Source organism: Nicotiana tabacum, chromosome 22 (assembly GCF_000715075.1).
Source record: "Nicotiana tabacum cultivar K326 chromosome 22, ASM71507v2, whole genome shotgun sequence".
NCBI classification, from domain to species: Eukaryota; Viridiplantae; Streptophyta; class Magnoliopsida; order Solanales; family Solanaceae; genus Nicotiana; species Nicotiana tabacum.
In genome coordinates, this window is record NC_134101.1 from 24,056,720 (window position 1) to 24,076,233 (window position 19,514).

Genomic DNA, 19,514 nt, shown 5'->3' on the forward strand with positions numbered 1-19,514 from the left:
CTGTTGAAACTTATACTTTTACCTTCTGATACTCCCATGGCCTGCTATTCACGGGGTATGTTAGATATTCCCGTCTTAGGGTAAATGGGAAATTCGCACATATGGTAAGCATGATCTAATAGAGTCTCAAACAAGGCCACGTAGTCAAGAATTCTATCTCTACTAATGTTTTTACATGTTGTTGTATTAGCCCTTTAGCTAGCTATAATTTTTCTAATTGAAAGCATCGTTATATCATCCGCAAACATAAGCTTTGGCTCGAACTCTTATGACTCAACTCTATAACACGATTTGGATTTGAATGAAGGGTAACAGACTCCTAAATACCTTGTAGCCTCCTGCTTATAAGTGTAGTGCACAACACACCCATAAATAAGACTATACTAGACACGGCTTGTAGACTCCCTAGGATAGAACTGCTCTGATACCAAGTTTGTCATGCCTCAAACCTGAAGAAGCATGGCCGGCACCCGGTACCATACTCGACTCGAGTGTACCACTCTGTAACTGTGAACTCTAGAGGGGTAACTCTCAACCTAGGCCGATGAGGCCATATTCTGAATCATCTGAAAATATCGTCTCTCATCTGAGGGGTAAACATACCCAAAAGCTCATATATATTTAAATATATATATATATATATATATCTATATATAAATGTGCAGGCTGACGAGGCCGCCATGAATATCTACTGATATACAAACTATACAGGACTTGTCTACAAGCCTCTAGAGATAGTTGAATTGTATCATGGTCGGGACAGGGACTCGACCTACCCATCAAACCTATATATATATAAAACGGACTCCAAGGTCTAGACCTGGTAACTACGGGATAGTGGAGCTTACCAACCAAGCTGATATTTGGATCTGTCTACTGGGAAGGTCTATCCAACTGTCTATCAGGACCTGCAGGCATGAAATGTAGCAGCCCCAGCAAATGGACGTCAGTACAAATAATGTACTGAGTATGTAAGGCAACAAAATAACTGAAAGCTAAAACTGAACTGATGATATAATAACTGAATGTAACTGGGAGTCAAAAATAATCTGAAGATATGCTTACTTGCTGATACTGACTCAACTCTCTCCATATAGTATGTAAAATAGTTGTCCGGCCCTATAAAGCTCGGTATGTGTAACTGTCCTGCCGTAGTAGGCTCGCTCATAGGCGCTCGGCCATACTAGGCTCTGTATCTCAGCCATTCTGGGCTCGCTCATAGAGCGCTCGGCCACAGTAGGCTCGGTATATAACTTACCATCTGATCAGAGGTTACCCAATAGGGGCCTGCCCACCGATTATAGCTCGATGGTGGTGAAAATATTGTAATACTGTATATATATATATATAGACCCTCTGCTCTCTTGACTGAATAAAGACAAAACTAACACACACACACACACACACACACACACACACACACACACTCTCTGCTCTCTTGGCTGAAAGAAGACAATACTAAACTGAATATGAAGTCCCGATAAGGGAGAATACTGTAACTTCTGAGACTAGGATAATGTGAATAAATTCAGGAATACGAACTTCTCTTTATGCCTCGTTATCAAACTCATGTAGTTACGGGATCATGCCAAAATGAAGAAAGGTTTAGCCTTAACATACCTTATCACAATCTTTCTAGTCACCAACTTGAACTCGTCTCTTCTCACCTTAATCTACAACAACGATAATAATACTATCATTAAGTTACGAAAGGTACAACTAACACACAACGAACGACAAGCTTATTTTGTATTAAAACGGACAGCATCTCCCCTATAATCCTTACTTCCTCCAAATTCAAGATAACACCAACAACACCAAAAACAACAATAATAACATATATACATTATTTTCCAACCTTATGTATACCACACAATACTACAAAATATCCCAACACACCCCAATCTCTTCATACACAAAACGGCCACCGTAGTAGTGTCAACAATCCGAAAATGTTACGATGAACGACCAGCCCAACATCCTGCATTTATGTGGTGTTTCTCCACACCCTTCATCCTCCAAAACACCACAATATAGTAGTAAAACACGCAGCCCAACAGCACCACAAAACAGTCCGCTACAAGTGAATAACCCGAACTCATGGCTTCCGATCACCGTCCCGTGAGTTCTTACAAATATAGAACGACTTACTATGCATCTACAGCAGAAAAAAATGGATGAAAGAGAGTAAACTTACCTTATTTGGTGGATAACTCGGCCCCTATCTTGGTTCTTCAAACTCTAGATTTTACCTCCAATTAGAACTTGAAAGGGAGAGAAAATCAATTGGGGTTTGTGAAAAAGTTTTTGGGAGGAGTTTTACAGACATTAAGTCTGGTTATTTTTCCCTATTATCAGCCTAATATATGAAGGGGATAGGCCTTTAAAAAGGTCTCTTTGAACGACCTGAACTGGCCGATTTTCGGACTACCTGAACTGGCCCAGTTTTGGATTCTCGTTTAAGCAAGTAGGTGACAGTCTGCGCAGTCTCGCAAAAATGCTCATATCTCTCTACTCCGATATCGTATTGACAAACGGTTTAATGCGTTGGAACACCCCATAACTCTACTTATATTGGGAGAAAATGGCTATTACATTTGACCCAAAGTTTCAGTAAAACTTATGAACGTAACTTGGGATGACTTTCATCGACTTTTGTTCCACCACTCGCTTGACTTCAAAACATAACACACGAATATCATACGACTAACATAACTCATAACATATCCTCCTTATCATGTTAAACACCCTGGTCTCACTCCAAAAGTACATGCTATAACATTCCCAATTTTTTGATTTTCAACGAAACATTATTTTTTTAATTTCTTTAGCTTCTGAACCTTCCAACCATCTTTGTACTTGTTATTCATGATCTTCAATATTTGTAACCTCCGAGGTAACATGATTAACTTACTTTATAAGCTTTTCAACTATGATTTCATTTCTGAGCTTACATCAATTGACTTACGACGTACTCGTACGTACGAAAACATGGGTTGTAACATGTCTTTCGGGAAAAACCATATGGGCTTAGCCCAAAGCGAACTATATCACACCATGTTAAGAGAGTATTTGAGCTAGTTTAGCCCAACAAATAATCCTTCATCTATGGCTAAATCGCATCAATGTCGCGGAAGTGGAAATTTCAACCAAATATTGCATCAACAACACAAGTTGAAGACGAAATTGACATCAATACTGAAAACCGCAACTCCGACGAACAAAATTACTGAAGAAACGCATAAATCGACGGTGTAATGAAATTGCTCCAAACCCGAAATTCGACCAATAGAAACCTAGTTACTGTCGGTGTATATATAGTTCCGGGTCGGCTAGGCTATGCCCGAGTCCAAATCTCAAATATGTACACGTTATTACAACAAATAAATAATTGGGCTTTATAGCATGGGCATGTACATTACAAAAAAGAAGCAGTACTCTGTAGTGCTAAGTTGGGCCTTCGTCTAGTCTAACCGTGCATTTAAGTTTTTTACTAAGCAATGCCAATCAGAAAGGCTCTTAACTATATATATATTTCGTAGCTCATTTTTTTAAACTAGATCTTTCAGTTTGAGAGTTCTAATGATAAATACGAATCCAGCTTTAGATCAATACGGGTGTCTATATAGCATATGGTAGGAATACATTAAGAATCACATCAGTCAATACAAGTGATGCTCTCTATTAATTAACTCATACTCCGTACTAATTAATAACGGTAAAACTAGCATATAAGTTGGAAACAGATTGTATTTTAACTACTATATTTTGAAACTTGGCCCTTCAGCATTATTAAAAAGTACTAAAGTTATGTTCGCAGATCATCACACTAATTGATTTGAATAAGAAATGACAACTTGATTCAAATAGTCATGTGGCATCATTATGAACTAAGGGAGGCCCAACACGTGCTCCTCTGAGTTCACAAATAATTAAATTAAGAGCAGATCATCTTATAACTGATTGTTAATCTCTTATTGAACAGTCCATTAAATGCAATTATTTGTTTATCTGCGAATAAGAGGAAATAGAATTGTTTTTTGGTTGACAGATGGATGTGAGTGATGTGACGATATATTAAAGGAAAAATGGACAAATTTGTCTTTGTACCATTAAAATTTGAAAAATCGTTGCTCTTCGTTAGACTTTTGATTAATCATAGGAAGAAGTATCATTTTTATGCTTGACTTCAAAAAGATCTCTTACTTCTTAGTAATTTTAAACCATAATCAAAAGTTGAGGGTAAGTTTTGCCTTTTCTTTAATTTGGATATGTATATTCCTAGAGTTTGCTCATCTCACTTTGGAACTCCATCAACAATATGTGCAAATACGAGACTATTTGCTAACATAAATATATGAACGAATTCAAGTGTAACCATGAACAAGATTAATTAATTTCAAATAGTACATAGCTAAATTTAAAAGTTTTCTCTGCATTTAATTGAAGATAGTCATAAGACCACTTGTGAATATGATCCTTTCAAACGAAAAATTAAAATTAAAGCCATGTGACTGGTTCGATTTTCTATGCCACAACTGCTCGCTTCCTCAATTGAGGAGTAGGAATTACGACGCTAAATGTATTTAATTTTCAATATAAATTCAAAATTTTAATTTTGTAATCTTCTAAAATTATAAATAAAGCACCAAAATTCATATATTAATTAAATAAATTTGAATTATTTAAACCAGTTATTAGTTTCATATCATTTAACTGGTCTAATAAGTACTTGATATAAATATTGAAAATTGAAACTTGCGAAAATTTTATGAATTTATATTATAAATTAAACATGTTAAATATTTTATAATATTCCAGTATTTAATAAGTATAAATTAAGTCAAGAATAATAATACTAATAATTTAAACATGCGATTCATGATACAAGTATTTAATTAGACAACTCATCATGCATTGAAAAGCTGTAATGACTTGGGGGATGGGGGAGCTGAAGAAAGGCCTATAAATTACGGTCCTTCATATAAAGCAAAGAACTGCACACATTGTAACACATTTTTTCTTATTTTTCTCTGTCGATCGTAGCAATACTATAGTCATGACTCGCAGTTTTGCTTTCTATTTCACTGTTGCCTTAATGATAGCTTTTGGTAAATGACCTTTTCTACATCTCACTTTTACACATGCATATAAATAATCTTTTACATATATGCCTAGACTAGATCAGGCTATGCATTGCTGGTTTATGCACACCAATTAATGGTAAAATATGAGTATTGATTTTGAAATTAATTATTTGTGTTTTCTTATGAAATACTGTACAGTTAATTTCGCTCCAAAAGCAGTTGCAATGAGAGACGTGGCGCATGATATGGAAGGACTCCAAAGAAATCGATCATCCCAATGGTGTTAGGATAGTGAAACCGGGTAGTGCAGAATTTAGCCAAACAATGTTATAATGACAATAATAAATACAATTCAAGTTGATAATAACAGCAATTAAAGTAGATAAAGAAGACACCAATTTAACGTGGTTCGGTCAGTGTGACCTACGTCCACAAGCGGAGAGGGGCAATTTTACTATACCACTACAAAAAAATAATGTTATAACGGCGGTTATTTTGGCGTATAACGGCGGTTTAAAACCGCCACAATAGACTGAAATGGCGGTTTCGATAAACGCCAGAATTCCGATCGCCAGTAACATATTGCGGCGGTTTTTCGAAAACTGCCATAATCTAACATTTGATAAAGCGGCGATTTCCAAATTGCATAATACGGCGGTTCAGAACCGCCCGAATTGTGTTCCCATATGTACTAGTACATGTTTAAACTGGCGGTCAAAACTGCCACAATTGTGTTCCATTATCTTATTTACTTATTTGTCTTCTTATAATTAATCCTCTTTTTCATGCTAATGTATCAAAACATGCCAAATACTATAGAATGGTTCTGACACAAATACAAGCCATCAATTAAGTAAAATATATATTATTAAAAAATAAGTATAGGTACTTCAATATTACATTATCAGATAAACTAAAATTCCAAAAAGAATCATACTCATTTCTTGCAACATTTTTGAATGAGCACTCGGTGTAATCTGTATTGGGTCTGCCTTCTTAACATCAGAATGTCATGTATATTTATCCAAACAGAACTGCTATTTGGGGGATCTTTTAAACTCATTTTTTAAAATCATCTTAATCTCTTGGAAAATTTTTTCTCAAATATCTTTCCTCAGAAGCTCTAATTCCTGTTCCCTGCATAAAAAAAATTACATCACATATAGAAGTTAAATTTCGACGAGTGTTTACAAGAAGTAGACACTCTTTTAGTCTAACTCTAACTCCTAGCAATGATACCATGTAACTCATAAAATACATAAAAGTTGTTGATCAGACTCAAAGTAAATGTAACGACCCAGCCGGTCGTTTTGAGAGTAATAGTCCCGATCCCCTATTTACTAGTTTTTCCATATCTATTTATGCTATTGTGACTTGGCGGGAGGTTTCGTTTTGGTTTTTGGAGTGTTTTGGGACACTTAGTCCCTAAATGGAGGTTTAAGCCTTAGGATTTGGACCGTAGTCGGAATTAGTGAAGATGACTCCGAAATGAAATTCCGTCAATTTCGTTAGCTCCGTTAGGTGATTTTGGACTTAGGGGCGTGTCCGGAGTGTATTTTGGAGGTTCGTAACTTATTTAGGCTTGAAATGGCGAAAGTCAAATTTTTGGAGATTTTGACCGGTAGTGGACTTTTTGATATCGGGGTCAGATTTTATTTTCGGAAGTTGGAGTAGGTCCGTAATGTTGAATATGACTTGTGTGCAAAATTTAGGGTCAATCGAACATGGTTTGGTTGGTTTCGGCATCAGTTGTCGAATTTAGAAGTTTCAAGTTCTTTAAGTTTGAATCGGAGGATGATTTGCGATTTTAGCGTTGTTTGATATGATTTGAGGGCTCGACTAAGTTTGTATGGTATTTTAGGATTGGTTGGTATGTTTGGTTGAGGTCCCGGGGGTCTCGAGTGAGTTTCGGGTGGTTAACGAACTTGGAATGGAAGTTGAGAAATTTCTAAAGTTTGGTCTTTTGCTGGTGTGGTCGCACCTGCGAGGTTATTAGCAGCAGGTGCGAGGCCGCATGCACGGAAGGTTGAGCGCAGATGCAGAAGGGGTGGAGATCAGCATAGGTCACAAGTGCGATGGTTTCTCCGCACCTGCGATAGCGCAGATGCGGACCAGTGGTTGCAGAAGCGGAGGCATCCAAGGTTAGTCATTTTCGTAGGCGCGCCCACATTTTCGCACCAGCGGGCGCGCAGGGGCGAGCCCAGGCTCCGCAGGTGCGGAAATGCCTGGGCAGTGTTTAAAACCGAAGGGCTTCGTAATTTTTATCATTTTTGACTTTGCAAACTCGGTTTAGGGAAATTGTTTAGAGCATTTTCGAGGCATTTCTTGAGGTAAGTCCCTTGTGCTTATTTTTTATCAATAATCTTGCTTCCCCATTTATTTTTCCACCTAGTTAGTGCGTATTTAAGGTGAAATTTGGAAATTTGAGGCTAGGGATTTGGAAAGTTTGATTTGTGAATTTGAAGGACCATTTGGTGTCAGATTTTAGTAAATTTGATATGGTTAGACTCGTGAGTGAATGGGCTTTCGAATTTTGTGACTTTTATCTGATTCCGAGACATGGGCCCGAGTCGACCTTTTAGGACGAATTTTGGAACTTTTGTTAAAGTATTGATTTCATTAATTAGATGAGTCTATTTTGGTTGTATTTATGATATGTAATTGCTTTTGGCTAGATTTGGGCCATTCGGAGCCGGATATTTATGGGAAAGGCATTGTGACCGATTGATTGAGCTTGGTTCGAGGTAAGTGGCTTGCCTAACTTTGTGTGGGGTAAATCCCCTTAAGATTTGGAACTATTGTGATATGTGAGCGTTGTGTACGTGAGGTGACGAGTACGTACACAGGCTAGTTGTGGAAAAAACCCGATTTTCTTACTAAGCAACAACATGTTCTTCTTTTATTTTGAGTTATACCATTTTAATAAGTATTAATCCATTTTCATTCTTAATTGTGTTATTTCAATATGTATAGCTATCCTGTTTAGTCTAATACAGCATATCTACGTGTATTAACTGCTTATGTGAACTCTGTGCAGCATGCTTAGTGAATTTTCTGCTTCTTCCTTGACTGGTACTTAGTCTAAATCATAAGATTTCGTGATGTAATTGTATTTCTATTATTTGCGCTGCATATTTACTTTGGGACTACAGAACGGTATTCCGGGAGATCCCCTTGTACTGCATATTTACTTTGGGACTATGGAACGGTATTCCGGGAGATTTCCCTATCTTGCATATTTACTTTGGAACTACGGAACGGTATTCTAGGAGATCCCCCTACACATTTATATTTGGGACTACGAGACGGTATCTCAGGAGATCCCCTATTGTATTTCTGTGTATTAAGCTGTTACCTTCTATAAATTCTTTCTTGTTAAATTTCAGTCTTTATTTACTGCGATATTTCCATTTTGCCTTGCTTTATTATCATATTCCAGTAGGGCTCGGACCTAACCTCGTCACTACTCTACCGAGGATAGGCTTGGCACATACTGGGTACCGATTGTGGTGTACTCATGCTACTCTTCTGCACATGTTTTTGTGTGCAAATCTAGGTATATCTTATCAGCCCCGCTACTAGCTGAGAGTTCTTGCTGCTGTACGGAGATTTCAACTTATATCTGCCATGTCCGCAGACCTCGGAGTCTCCCTCGACTCCTCCTATGTCATTTACCTTCCTTACTTCTGTTATTAGACTCTGGTGTATAGAGATACTAGTTTCCTTCTGTAGCTTGTGACTTATGATATTCAGGTTTTGGGATTACTGTGTATTTTGAACCGTTAGTTGGTTAATTCATGTTTTCTTTTCATTATTTCGCAAATGTTAGGCTTACCTAGTCATAGAGACTAGATGCCGTCACGACGTCATACGGAGGGGAAATTGGGTCGTGACAAGTTGGTATCAGAGCTCTAGATTCATATGTGTCGTGAGTGACTAGCCGGTTTATTAGAGTCTCGTGGATTTGTACGGAAACGTCTGTACTTATCTTCGGGAGGCTATGAAACTGTTAGGAAATTTCACTACTTTGATTCTTTGTCGTTCGAAAATTGTTGACTTCAAAAATTCTAAACTTTTGTATTCTATTCTCTCACAGATAGTGAGGACACGTGCAAACGGATCTGATGACCAGGCACCCGCACCCCCTACTAGAGCCGCGAGAGGCCGGTGCCGGGGTAGAGGCCAAGGACGTCCGTGTGGTGCAGCCAGGGAACCCGCACGAGCTGCTACAGAGAAGGCCCCAGTAGCTCCAACTGGAGGGCAGACACCTGAGGTACCTATTTTTGTACTAGCCCTCTAGGAGACTCTAGCCGATTTTCTGAGCATGTTCAGCATCTTAGCTCAGACTGGATCGATCCCACTTACTCCTGCCACATCTCAGGCCGGGGGAGAAGCACAGACTCCCATCGTCGGTACTCCAGAGCAGCGGGTTCAGGTCAACCAGGTTCCAAAAATTGTACCAATGTAGCCAGTAGCTCCAGCTCAACCCGAGGTTAGGGCAGCAACTTCTGAGGTGGAACAACTCAGACTTGAGAGGTACAAGAAGTACCACCCACCTACTTTCAGCGGATTAGCTACAGATGATGATCAGGGTTTTCTGGAGGAGTGTCATCGTATTCTCCGTGCTATGGGCGTAGCGGAGACGAGCGGGGTTTCTTTTACTACATTCCAACTTAGAGGAGCAAACTATCAGTGGTGTCGTGCTTATGAGTTGAGTAGTCCGGCTGAGGCAGCTTCACTTACATGGACTCAGTTCTCGGACATGTTTTTGAGAGAGTATGTCCCTCAGAGCCTCAGAGCCTCAGGGACTCATGGCGCACGGAGTTTGAGCAGCTGCGCCAGGGATCTATGACTGTGTTAGAGTATGCGGTCCATTTCAGTGATTTGGCCCGACATGCAACGTCCTTAGTTGCCACAGCTTGAGAGAGGGTTCGACAGTTTATTGAGGGACTCCACCCCAGCATCCGGATTAGTATGGCCAAGGAGATAGAGATGGATATTTCTTATCAGCAGGTTGTGAGTATTGCCAGGAGATTGGAGGGCATGCTTGCCCAGGACAGAGAGGAGAGAGAGGCCAAGAGGTCTCGAGAGACTGGTTATTTTTCTTGTGCTCGCATCCCAGCAACTCGCCATGGTAGTGGTTATGTAAACCGCCCCATTCATTCAGCTCTTCCAGCCGCTAGTGGTGTTCCAGTTCCTCCTAGGCCCTAGAAGCCTTATTATACACCGCAAGTATCTAGTGTGCCTCCTGCACGGGGTGTTCCTAACGGCCAGTCCAGCAGGCCTGGCCCAAGCCAGTCACAACAGCCATACCCTACTAGAGCTTGTTTTGAGTGTGGAGACACTCGCCATATGGTGAGGGATTGCCCCAGATTTAGGAGGAGGCACCTCCACAGACTTCTCAGCCACAACGTGCTCCACTAGGTCCTCAGGCTATGATTATAGCACCAGCTGCCACCCCACCTTCTCAGCTAGCTCGAGGTAGAGGTCGGGGAGGTAGAGGTCTCCCTAGAGGGGGAGGCCAGGCCATATATTATGCCCTTCCTTCTCGTACAGAGGCAATTGCTTCTGATTCTGTCATTACATGTATTGTTACAGTCTGTCATAGAGATGCGTCGTTATTATTTTGATCCAGGCTCTACATATTCCTATGTGTCCTCTTATTTTGCCCCGTATTTGGGCTTATCACGGGATTCTTTGAGTTCCCCTATTTATGTGTCTACTCTTGTGGGAGATTCTCTTATTGTAGACCGCGTGTATCGGTCGTGTTTGATTGCTCTTAGTGGTTTTAAGACCAGAGCCGACTTATTATTGCTCAGCATGGTAGATTATGATGTTATCTTGGGCATGGACTTGTTGTCACCCCATTATGCTATTCTTGATTGTCATGCTAAGACAGTGATGCTGGCTATGCCGGGTTTACCGTGGTTAGAGTGGAGAGGTACCTTAGAGTATACTCCCAGCAGAGTTATTTCATTTCTTGAAGCTAATGAATGGTTGAGAAGGGGTGTGACGCGTATCTAGCTTATGTGAGAAATGTCAGTATTGATACCCCTACAGTTGAGTCAGTTACAGTAGTGAGGGACTTTCCAGATGTGTTTCCGGCTAATCTTCTGGGCATGCCGCCCGACAGAGATATTGATTTTGGCAATTGATTTGTTGTCGGACACTCAACCAATCTCTATTCCTCCATATTGTATGGATCCTCCTGAATTGAAGGAGTTGAAGGAGCAGTTACATGAATTGCTTGATAAGGGCTTCATTCGGCCTAGTGTGTCACCTTGGGGTGCTCCTGTCTTATTTGTGAAGAAGAAGGATGGTTCTATGCAGATGTGTATTGATTACCGCCAGTTGAACAAAGTCATAGTGAAGAACAAATATTGCCTCGTATTGATGACTTATTTGATCAGTTACAGGGTGCCAGAGCATTTTCCAAGATTGATTTACGTTTCGGCTATCATCAGTTGAAGATTCAGGAGACAGATATCCCGAAGACTTCTTTCACGACCAGATATGGTCACTATGATTTTCTTGTTATGTCTTTTAGGCTGACCAATGCCCCAACAACTTTAATGCACTTGATGCACAATGTGTTCCGGCCCTATCTTGACTCATTCGTCATTGTGTTTATTGACGACATTCTGGTGTACTCCTGGACTCGGGAAGATCATGAGCAACACCCGAGGACTGCACTTTAGACCTTGAGAGAAAAGAAGTTATATGCAAAATTTTCAAAGTGTGAGATTTGGCTAGACTCAGTGGCATTCTTGGGTCATATAGTATCGAGTGATGGGATCCAGGTGGATCCGAAGAAGATTGAAGCAATGCAGAGTTAGCCCAGACCGTCCTCAGCTACGGAGATTCAGAGTTTCCTTGGTTTGGCGGGGTATTACTGTCGGTTTGTTGAGGGATTTTCTTCTACTGCAGCACCTATGACCAGGTTGACCCAGAATGGTGCTCCGTTAAGGTAGACATAGGAGTGTGAGGAGAGCTTTTAGAAGCTCAAGACAGCTTTGACTACAACCCCAGTATTTGTATTGCCTACAGGTTCGGGGTCTTATACTATATATTGTGATGCATCACGGATTGGTCTCGGCGCGGTGTTGATGCAGGACGGTAGGGTGATTGCCTACGCCTCCAGATAGCTGAAGGTGCATGAAAAGAACTATCATGTCCACGACGTTGAGTTAGCAGCTATTGTTCATGCCTTAAAGATTTGGCAGCATTATTTGTACGGTGTTCCTTGTGAAATTTACATCGATCACCGGAGTTTGCAGCATCTGTTCAAGCAGAAGGATCTTAATTTGCATCAGAGGAGGTGGTTGGAGCTGCTTAAGGATTATGATAGCACCATTTTATACCACCCTGGTAAGGCCAATGTGGTGGCCGATGCTTTGAGTCGCCGGGCAGAGAGTTTGGGGAGCTTAGCATATCTACCAGTAGCAGAGAGGCCCATGGCGTTGGATGTTCAAGCCTTAGCCGGCCAGTTTGTGAAATTAGATATTTCTGAGCCGAGTTGAGTATTGGCTTATGTGGTCTCTCGATCTTCTCTTTATGATCGTATCAGGGAGCGTTAGTATGATGACCCCCATCTGCTTGCCCTTAAGGACACGGTCCAACACGGTGATGCTAAGGAGGTCACTATTGGAGATGATGGTGCATTGGGGATGCAGGGCAGGCTATGTGTGCCCAATGTAGATGGTTTGCGTGAGTTGATTCTCTAGGAGACTCACAGTTCGCGGTAATCTATTCATCCGGGTGCCGCAAAAATGTATCAGTACTTGAAACAACATTTCTGGTAGAGGAGGATGAAGAAGGACATACTAAAGTATGTGGCCCGATGTCTAAATTGCCAACAGGTGAAGTTTGAGTATCAACAGCCAGGTGGGTTGCTTCAGAAGTTGGAGATTCCGGAATGAAAATGGGAGCGAATCACTATGAATTTTGTTTTTGGACTCCCACGGACTCAGCGGAGGTTTGATGCAGTATGGGTGATTGTGGATAGGCTGACCAAGTCGGCTCATTTGATTCCTGTGATGACTACCTATTCTTCCGAGCAACTAGCTCGAATCTACATCTGTGAGGTCGTCAGGCTTCATGGCGTACCAGTATCTATCATCTCTGACCGGGGTATGCAGTTTACATCACGGTTTTGGAGAGCTGTACAACATGATTTGGGTACTCGGGTTGAGTTGAGCACAATATTTCACCCCCAGACGGACGGACAGTCCAAGCGCACTATTCAGATACTGGAGGATATACTCCGCGTTTGTGTGATAGATTTTGGGGGTACTTGGGACCAGTTCTTGCCACTTTGCGGGGTTGCTTACAACAACAGTTATTAGTCCAGCATTTAGATGGCACCATATGAGGCTCTGTATGGTCGGCGGTGTCGGTCCCCAGTGGGTTGGTTCGAGCCGGGCGAGGCCAGATTATTGGGTACTGACTTGGTTCAGGATGCCTTGGAAAAGGTTAAGGTGATTCAGGATAGACTTCGCACAGCCCAGTCCAGACAGAAGAGTTACGTGGACCGAAAGGTTCGCGATGTAGCCCAGCCCAGCCCATATTTTCGCAGAAGCGGGCGCGCAGGTGCGAGCCCAGGCTATGCAGGTGTGGAAATGCCTGGGAAGTGTTTAAAACCGAAGGGCTTCGTGATTTTGTCATTTTTGACTTTGCAAACTCGGTTTAGGGCGATATTTGAGAGCATTTTCGAGGCATTTCTTGAGGTAAGTCCCTTGTGCTTTTTTTTGATCAATAATCTTGCTTCCCAATTTGTTTTTCCTTCTAGTTAGTGTGTATTTAAGGTGGAATTTGGGAGTTTGAGGCTAGGGATTTGGAAAGTTTGATTTGTGGATTTGAAGGACCATTTAATGTCGGATTTTAGTAAATTTGATATGGTTAGACTTGTGAGTGAATGTGCTTTCGAATTTTGTGACTTTTATCTGATTCCGAGACATGGGCTCGAGTAGACCTTTTAGGACGACTTTTGGAATTTTTGTTAAAGTATTGATTTCATTAATTAGATGAGTCTATTATGGTTGTATTTATGATATGTAATTGCTTTTGGCTAGATTTGGGCCATTCGGAGCCGGATTCGTGGGAAACGCATTGTGATCAATTGATTGAGCTTGATTCGAGATAAGTGGCTTGCCTAACTTTGTGTGGGGGAAATCCCCTTAAGATTTGGAACTATTGTGATATGTGAGCACCGTGTATGTGAGGTGACGAGTAAGTACACGGGCTAGTTGTAGAAAAAAACCCGATTTGCTTATTGAGCAGCAACCTGTTTTCCTTTTATTTTGAGTTATACCATTTTAATGAGTATTAATCTATTTTCATTCTTAATTCAGTTATTCCAATATGTGTAGCTATCCTATTTAGTCTAATACAACATGTCTACATGTCTTAACTGCTTATGTGAACTCTGTGCAGCATGCTTAGTGAATTTCCTACTTCTTTCTTGATTGGTACTTAGTCTAAATCGTAAGATTTCGTGATGTAATTGTATTTCTATTGTTTGCGTTGCATATTTACTTTGGAACTACGGAACGGTATTCCGGGAGATCCCCTTGTACTGCATATTTACTTTGGGACTACGGAACGGTATTTCAGGAGATTCTCCTGTACTGCATATTTACTTTGGGACTACGGAACGTTATTCCGGGAGATTCCCATGTCTTGCATATTTACTTTGGGACTACGGAATGGTATTCCAAGAGATCCCCCTACATATTTACATTTGGGACTACAAGATGGTATCTCGGGAGATCCCCTGTTGTATTTCTGTGTATTGAGCTGTTACCTTCTATAAATTCTTTCTTGTTAAATTTCAGTCTTTATTTTACTGCGATATTTTATTTTTGCCTTGCTTTATTATCATATTCCAGTAGGGCCCGGACCTGACCTCGTCACTACTCTACCGAGGTTAGGCTTGGCACTTACTGGATACCGATTATGATGTACTCATGCTACTCTTCTACGCATATTTTGTATGCAGATCCAGGTATTTCTTATCAGCCCCGCTACTAGCTGAGAGTGCTTGTTGTTGTACGAAGACTTCAAGGTATATCTACCGCGTCCGCAGACCTCGAAGTCCCCCTTTATTCCCTCTTATGTCATTTACCTTCCTTACTTCTGTTATTAGACTCTGGTGTATAGAGATACTAGTTTTCTTCTGTAACTTGTTACTTACGATTTTCCGGGTTTTGGGATTACTGTGTATTTTGAACAGTTAGTTGTTTAATTCATGTTTTCATTTCATTATTCTGCAAATGTTAGGCTTACCTAGTCATAGAGATTAGGTGCCGTCCCAACGTCATATGGGGGGAAAATTGTGTCGTGACAGTAAATATGTGTAAAGGATGTAATAACTTAACTTAACTGTAGTTAGCATATTTGTAACTAGATTCAGTTGTTAGTTAGAGTTAGAGTTACAAGTTAGTAAGTAAGTAGTATAAAACAGAGATAGAACTCACTTTGTATCAGTTAGCAAGAAATGAAAATGTTTCTGGAAATTTCCAATTCCCTCTTCTCTCGCATGTGTTCTCTTCTTCTCACACTCCTGATTACAGAATTTTACAGGATGTCAATTCAATAGGAAATTCAAATAAAGCTAACTAACAACTGACTCAATTGCGTGACTTGGCGGACTAAAGAATTGAAAAAAATATTTTGCATATCTCAGTCTTGATTATGTTAACTTCTTCTCATAGTATATTCTCTTGACACACCTCAAGAAAAATACTTAAACTTCAATTAAGTATCAAATTTCTATCTAGCAATTTATAGAACAAGGTATCAATCATATTTCTCAAGCCTCTTATCTCTAAAGAAAACAAGGATATAGAGCAATCTGCCAATTCATATAAAATTGATTATTTCGAACGACTTTTAAAAAACTATTATCACCTCACATGTAAAATAAAAACAATGAAAGATGCTATCATTTGATTATTTTTCATACAATACATGATGCATATCTAATATTCCTATTAGAGTAGACCATAAAGTTCTTACCAACCATTTGAAACACATGATTAAAGTCGCTACGAATCACTAAAGAAAGTAGATCAACTGGAGTTTGATTTATATGATTGATCTAAACAAAGATTAGAAAGAAGAAATCATGTGTTTGTCTTCAATAGACTGCAAATAAGAACTTTATGGCCAATACTTCTAAATCAAACTCTCATAAATACTGGATGTTATTGCCAAATAGACTACGCAATGAAGACAGCCAACCAACAAGTAATGAAAAGATTATAAACTGAAAAGAAATCGGATGCCTCACATACTTTCACATGCCTCTTAGTACATGTCTACCAAGCGAGGACCAATTTCTTTTGTGTAATATTTCCAGCTCAAGGGCTGACGCTCCTGCATGATTAAGAAGGGGAGATCCATTCGATGTTAGAGCCTTTAAATTTTTTCAATCCAGTAAATTAAACATATGTAAAAAAGATTACTCAAAAGTGTAATAAAAACCAGATACCAATGATAAAATCTAAAAGAAAATGAATACTAAATTTAATTCAAGTACATTAAACATATATGAAAAGAATATATCTGAATCAGTAAATTCAAGTCAATTGATGTTGCCAAGTATGCCTATTTAAAAGAAGAGAAAGTCCTACAATAGCACTCCATAGCTCACATAAGAGAATATATAAATGACCAAAAAATACCACACAAAGCTCTTGATTCAATCAATATAATCAATTAAGACTCATCCATGTACAGTGAAGCTCGCGAAGTCACAACGCTGAAAGTAGCATGGATTGCACAACCACTGAACCAAAACAAACAGCCACCTCACCTCACTGGAATAATGGTGTCGGCACAATCAATACATTGCTTATTTGGAGTTAGGAGTTGATAGAGCAAATCAAACCAACGATGGAACTCTAGATTCGCACAATGAAGGTTGGCGATTGGAGACTCAAAGCTTCCTGTTCGAAAGCCACATCACTCAATTTCCAATCGAGGACCTTAGGGGAAGTGATTAAGAGAAGAGAGACGACGGATTCGCCGGATGCGCCAGATCGGTGGGAGGGATAGGGAGAGTTTTTGTTTTTTCCAATTTAGAAGGATTTATAGTATTTTCACACTTTCCTCCAGGGTGACTCGAACCCAGGACCTAACGGTTGTGGGTGGAGGTATTTTACCAACCGACCAGGCTCAATTGTTGAAGGGTTTGTTAGGGTGAGAGTGACAGAGGGGGTTCTATCTTTTAGGGTGAGATTAGTGCCTGATAGAAATAAAGGTAGCAACGGTCTGATTACGCCATATTATATACTTAACCGTCGTTTTCCAAATAAATAATATGGTTGTTGAACTAACGCCATAATGTTTTGCTTATTACAACAGTTTGAATAAGCCGCCATTTTAAAATCTCCATTAATTTTCCGATTTTTGTAGTGCTATACCAATAAGAGTACAAAAGAGAGTACAAAATTAGAGTAAATATTCTAATTAATCCCAAATACCCTAAGGGAATAACCTCACAAGATCACTCCAAAGAAAGGGTTCACACAAGTACTTTCTAACACTTAATTCTCATACAAAACACTCTTAATAAAGGAGGAAAGAAAGAAACAAGAAATGAAGACTCAAGTCTTGTTGGTGTGTTTAAAATGAACTAATGTCCTTTCCTTTTATAGGCAAAAAAATATTTGCCTCTTAGTTGTAAAAGAAATTATACAACTTGTGCAAATGATATCCACCACACAATGCAATATTTTTGGGTCCCAAAGAATATTGCCATCAAAGTCTACACTTTGCAAATATGTTTATGCTTTTATGTGAGATAGACTCCATTAGCCAAAATATTGGTCATATTACAAATCTCCACCTTGGCCTAAATTTGGCTGATATAATAAATTTGCTCCAACTTCTCCGCAAAAGCCCCAGTGGGCATATGTCAAAATTTAATGCCATCAAAATCAGACAAGTTGTCTGATACCGAAATTGTAGTAGGGCCTATAAAAGTGGATATACAACGAACCAGATCTGTGTGCTTTCATGATCACAAGAGCACAATGAGAAACTTTTAGAACTTCACCTTCACCTGTGTACTTGCACCCAAGAAATTCTAGAGTGCCTAAAGAGATGAGACTTTTCTTCAAGTCAGGAACATGTCTAACAACGGTGAGAATTCTCACCATACTATCGTGCATTTTGATTCGGACTGTACCTTTTTCAAAAACTTTGCAGGCAACATTGTTGCCCATCAAGATAACTCCACCTCCAATAGATTCATATGTGGTAAATAAATTCTGATTGGGACACATATGATAAGAACAACCTGAATCTAAAATCTACTGATTGTTAGATTTGAAACTATTATTAGTTGCTAAAAAAATAGTTCCCTCAGTCTCATCAGCAGTTACACTTGCTTCGGCAATGTCAATATTTTTGTGCTCATTTTTCCTTTCCTTATGCTTTTCTTTATTTTTCAGCTTATAGCATTCAGATATAATGTGACCTTTTTTATGAAAATAGAGACACTCTAAATTATTGTATTTGGATATGGAGTCGGATTTGCCCCTAAAGAATATGCCAACTTCCACTTGAGTTTCACTAGCTTTCCTAGTAATATCTCTATCTATCTGTTCTTTTTATTTTAAGATAGATTTAATATCATTATAAGAGATATTATCCTTTGCATAAAATATAGTATCTTTTATATTCTTAAAAGATGGGGGTAGAGAACAAAGCAGTAACACGGCTTGATCCTCATCTTTAATTTCCACATCTATATTACTCAAATCCATAAGAATAGAATCGAAGGTGTCAAGATGAGAGAGAATAGAGGTACCTGCACCCATACGAATTGTATAAAGCTTCTGCTTCAGGTAAAGTCTATTTTTCACCGTCCTTTTCATATATAAGGTTTTCAATTTTTCCTACATTCCTTTGGCTGTGGTTTCTACAGAAACTTCACGTAAAACCTCATTTGAGATATTTAAAATGATACATGCTTTTGCCTTTTTGTCTATGATGGAAAACTCCTCATCCACCATTTTATCTGGATTCTTCTCCTTTCCTTGCAACGCCAAATCTAAGCCATCATGAATTAGGATAGCTTCCATCTCAACATAAGTCTTTGTTAAAGTCATATTGGCTACTGAAACAAATCCGGTTAGATCCGGCTCTGATACCAATTTGTTAGGTTCGGGAAATCGGGTAATGCAAAATTTAGCCAAACAACGTTATAATGACAATAACAAAGACAATGCAAGTTGATAATAACAGCAATTAAAGTAGATAAAGAAGACACCAATTTAACGTGGTTCCGTCAGTGTGACCTACGTCCACAAGTAGAGATGGGCAATTTTACTATACCAATAAGAGTACAAAAAAGAGCACAAAATTAGAGTAAATACTCATATTAATCCCAAATACCCTAAGGTAATAACCTCACAAGAT

At 39.4% G+C, this 19,514-nt stretch overlaps 1 long non-coding RNA gene across 2 annotated transcripts; it reads right to left on the minus strand.

Moving 5' to 3' along the window:
* Nucleotides 1-5,927: 5,927 nt before the first annotated feature.
* LOC107816810 (uncharacterized) lies at nt 5,928-17,348 on the minus strand. 2 transcript variants are annotated; one of them, XR_012705518.1, is made up of 4 exons: nt 16,937-17,348; nt 16,382-16,463; nt 15,563-15,648; nt 5,928-6,224 (listed from the first exon to the last, which is right to left on the minus strand). It is a non-coding gene; the product is annotated as an uncharacterized LOC107816810 (long non-coding RNA). The 2 variants fall into 2 exon arrangements; XR_012705519.1 differs by having other exon boundaries at nt 16,903-17,348.
* Between the last annotated feature and the right edge of the window lie 2,166 nt (nt 17,349-19,514).